Here is a 5,919-nt window from a genome sequence, read left to right as displayed (position 1 = left end):
GATGGGGGGGGGGGAGGGGGCGGGGACAGTGTGACGTGTGGGTCACGTGGTCGTGGTGGCATCCTATAACATCCCATAATAGCCCAATACATCCCAATAGGTCCTATAACATCCCATAATATCCCAATACATCCCAATACATCCTATAACATCCCATAATATCCCAATACATCCCAATACATCCTATAACATCCCATAATATCCCAATACATCCCAATACATCCTATAACATCCCATAATATCCCAATACATCCCAATAGATCCTATAACATCCCAATACATCCCAATACATCCCAATACATCCCAATAGATCCTATAACATCCCATAACATCCCATAATATCCCAATACATCCCAATAGGTCCTATAACATCCCATAATATCCCAATACATCCCAATAGATCCTATAACATCCCATAATATCCCAATACATCCTATAACATCCTATAACATCCCATAATAGCCCTACACATCCCAATAGATCCTATAACATCCCATAATATCCCAATACATCCTATAACATCCTATAACATCCCATAATAGCCCTACACATCCCAATAGATCCTATAACATCCCATAATATCCCAATACATCCCAATACATCCTATAACATCCCATAATATCCCAATACATCCCAATAGATCCTATAACATCCCATAATATCCCAATACATCCCAATACATCCCAATAGATCCTATAACATCCCATAACATCCCATAATATCCCAATACATCCCAATAGATCCTATAACATCCCATAATATCCCAATACATCCTATAACATCCTATAACATCCCATAATAGCCCTATACATCCCAATAGATCCTATAACATCCCATAATATCCCAATACATCCCAATACATCCTATAACATCCCATAATATCCCAATACATCCCAATAGGTCCTATAACATCCCATAATAGCCCTATACATCCTATAACATCCCATAATATCCCAATACATTCCAATACATCCCAATAGATCCTATAACATCCCATAATAGCCCTATACAACCCAATAGATCCTATAACATCCCATAATATCCCAATACATCCTGTAACATCCCAATAGATCCTATAACATCCCATAATAGCCCTATACAACCCAATAGATCCTATAACATCCCATAATATCCCAATACATCCCAATACATCCTATAACATCCCAATGCATCCCAATACATCCCAATACATCCCAATACATCCCAATAGATCCTATAACACCCCATAATATCCCATAATATCCCAATACACCCCAATAGATCTTATAACATCCCAATACATCCTATAACATCCCATAATATCCCAATACATCCCATAACATCCCAATACATCCTATAATATCCCAATGCATCCCAATAGATCCTATAACATCCCATAACATCCTAATACATCCCATAATATCCCAATACATCCCAATAGATCCTATAACATCCCATAATATCCCAATACATCCCAATAGATCCTATAACATCCCATAATATCCCAATACATCCCAATAGATCCTATAACATCCCATAATATCCCAATACATCCTATAACATCCCAATACATCCCAATAGATCCTATAACATCCCAATACATCCTGTAACATCCCAATACATCCCAATACATCCTATAACATCCCATAACATCCCATAACATCCCAATAGATCCTATAACATCCCATAATATCCCAATACATCCTATAACATCCCATAACATCCCATAATATCCCAATACATCCCAATAGGTCCTATAACATCCCATAATATCCCAATACATCCTATAACATCCCATAACATCCCATAACATCCCATAATATCCCAATACAACCCAATACATCCTATAACACCCCAATACATCCTATAACATCCCATAATATCCCAATACATCCCAGTACATACTATAACATCCCAATACATCCCATAATATCCCAATACATCCCAATACATCCTATAACATCCCAATAGATCCTACAACATCCCATAATATCCCAATACATCCCAATAGGTCCTATAACACCCCAATACACCCCAATACATCCCAATAGATCCTATAACATCCCATAATAGCCCTATACAACCCAATAGATCCCATAATATCCCAATACATCCTATAACATCCCAATACATCCTGTAACATCTCAATATATCCCAATACATCCCAATACATCCTATAACATCCTATAACATCCCATAATATCCCAATACAACCCAATACATCCTATAACATCCTATAACATCCCATAATATCCCAATACAACCCAATACATCCTATAACATCCCATAATATCCCAATACAACCCAATACATCCTATAACATCCTATAACATCCCATAATATCCCAATACAACCCAATACATCCTATAACATCCTATAACATCCCATAATATCCCAATACAACCCAATACATCCTATAACATCCCATAATATCCCAATACAACCCAATACATCCTATAACATCCTATAACATCCCATAATATCCCAATACAACCCAATACATCCTATAACACCCCAATACATCCTATAACATCCCATAATATCCCAATACATCCCAGTACATACTATAACATCCCAATACATCCTATAATATCCCAATACATCCCAATAGATCCTATAACATCCCAATAGATCCTACAACATCCCATAATATCCTATAACATCCCAATACATCCTATAACATCCCATAATATCCCAATACACCCCAATACATCCCATAATATCCCTATACATCCCAATAGATCCTATAACATCCCATAACATCCCAATACATCCTATAACATCCTATAACATCCCATAACATCCCAATAGATCCTATAACATCCCATAACATCCCAATACATCCCAATAGATCCTACAACATCCCATAATAGCCCTATACATCCTATAACATCCCATAATATCCCAATACATCCTATAACATCCCATAATATCCCAATACACCCCAATACATCCCATAATATCCCAATACATCCCAATACATCCTATAACATCCCAATACATCCTATAACATCCCAATACATCCTATAACATCCCATAACATCCCAATACATCCCAATAGATCCTATAACATCCCATAACATCCCAATACATCCTATAACATCCCATAACATCCCAATACATCCCAATAGATCCTATAACATCCCATAACATCCCAATACATCCTATAACATCCCATAATATCCCAATACATCCTCTAACATCCCAATACATCCTATAACATCCCATAATATCCCAATACATCCTATAACATCCCAATACATCCTATAACATCCCATAATATCCCAATACACCCCAATACATCCCATAATATCCCAATACATCCCAATACATCCCATAATATCCCAATACATCCCATAACATCCCATAATATCCCAATAGATCCTATAACATCCCATAATATCCCAATAGATCCCAATACACCCCAATAGATCCTATAACACCCCAATACACGTATGTGCACACCCACAGCACACGCATGTTCACATGTATTACCCACCCATTGCACACCCATTGCACATGTATGTGCACACACATTGCACACCCATTGCACACGCATGTGCTCACACAGTGCACACCCATTGCACACGCGTGTGCACACACGTGCTCTTCACCCACACAGGCACCTTTTGCACACGCGTTGCACACCCATTCCACATGCATGGGCACATACATGCACCACACTCGTGTGCACACGCCCCCATTGCACGCACACTGTACATACATGGGCACACACGTGTGTATTCTCATACACCACACGTTAATGCACACGTATTACACACCCTTTGCACGCCCAATGCTCCCACCCCCGTGCAAACACCCCACTTGCACAATCAATGCACACGTGACACGCTTTACACGCATGACACACGGGCACATGCACCACACACATGTTGCACGCATACTGTACATGCGTGTGCACATACATACACCATCCATGTTTATACACACTTATTATGCACCCCCAATGCTCACACCCCTTGCACAATCAATGCACACGTGACACGCATTACACGCGTGACACACGGGCACACGCACCACACATGTTACATGCACACTGTACATGCATGTGCACATACACACCCATTAAACCCCCCTGCACCCCCACTGCTCCCACCCCTTGCACAATCAATGCACACGTGACACGCATTACACGTGCGACACACGGGCACACACACACCACACACATGTTGCATGCACACTGTACATGCGTGTGCACATACATACACCATCCATGTTCATACACACTTATTATGCACCCCCAATGCTCACACCCCCGTGCTCCTCCCCCTTGCACAAGCAACGCACAAGTGACACACGCATCGCACACACACTGTACACACGTGTGCACATACATCACACGCGTGTGTACGCACACAGTCAATACACACCCATTACACCCCCCCTGCACGCCCAATGCTCCCACCCCTTGCACCCCCCCCTTGCACAATCAATGCACACGTGACACGCATTACACGTGTGACACACGGGCACACACGCACCACACACATATTGCATGCATACTGTACATGCGTGTGCACATACATCACACACGTGTGTACGCACACAGTCATTAATACACACCCATTACACCCCCTTTGCACGCCCAATGCTCCCACCCCTTGCACCCCCCCTTGCACAATCAATGCACACGTGACACGCATTACACGCATGGCACACGGGCACACACGCACCACACACATGTTGCATGCACACTGTACATGCGTGTGCACATACATACACCATCCATGTTTATACACGCTTATTATGTGCCCCCAATGTTCACACCCCTTGCACAATCAATGCACACGTGACACGCATTACACGCGTGACACATGGGCACACGCACCACACACGTTGCATGTATATTGTACATGCATGTGCACATACATACACCATCCATGTTTATACACACTTATTATGCACCCCCAATGCTCCCACCCCTTGCACAATCAATGCACACGTGACACGCATTACACGTGCGACACACGGGCACACACACACCACACACATGTTGCATGCACACTGTACATGCGTGTGCACATACATACACCATCCATGTTCATACACACTTATTATGCACCCCCAATGCTCACACCCCCGTGCTCCTCCCCCTTGCACAAGCAACGCACAAGTGACACACGCATCGCACACACACTGTACACACGTGTGCACATACATCACACGCGTGTGTACGCACACAGTCAATACACACCCATTACACCCCCCCTGCACGCCCAATGCTCCCACCCCTTGCACCCCCCCCTTGCACAATCAATGCACACGTGACACGCATTACACGTGTGACACACGGGCACACACGCACCACACACATATTGCATGCATACTGTACATGCGTGTGCACATACATCACACACGTGTGTACGCACACAGTCATTAATACACACCCATTACACCCCCTTTGCACGCCCAATGCTCCCACCCCTTGCACCCCCCCTTGCACAATCAATGCACACGTGACACGCATTACACGCATGGCACACGGGCACACACGCACCACACACATGTTGCATGCACACTGTACATGCGTGTGCACATACATACACCATCCATGTTTATACACGCTTATTATGTGCCCCCAATGTTCACACCCCTTGCACAATCAATGCACACGTGACACGCATTACACGCGTGACACATGGGCACACGCACCACACACGTTGCATGTATATTGTACATGCATGTGCACATACATACACCATCCATGTTTATACACACTTATTATGCACCCCCAATGCTCCCACCCCTTGCACAATCAATGCACACGTGACGCGCATTACACGCGTGACACATGGGCACACACACACCACACACATGTTACATGCACACTGTACATGCGTGTGCACATACATACACCATACGTGTTTATACACACTTATTATGCACCCCCAATGCTCCCACCCCTTGCACAATCAATGC

This window comes from Coturnix japonica, unplaced genomic scaffold (genome assembly GCF_054131305.1).
Source record: "Coturnix japonica strain WE unplaced genomic scaffold, WE-NBRP24 Scf081, whole genome shotgun sequence".
Lineage (NCBI taxonomy): Eukaryota > Metazoa > Chordata > Aves > Galliformes > Phasianidae > Coturnix > Coturnix japonica.
Note: the sequence above shows the minus strand (reverse complement) of the source record.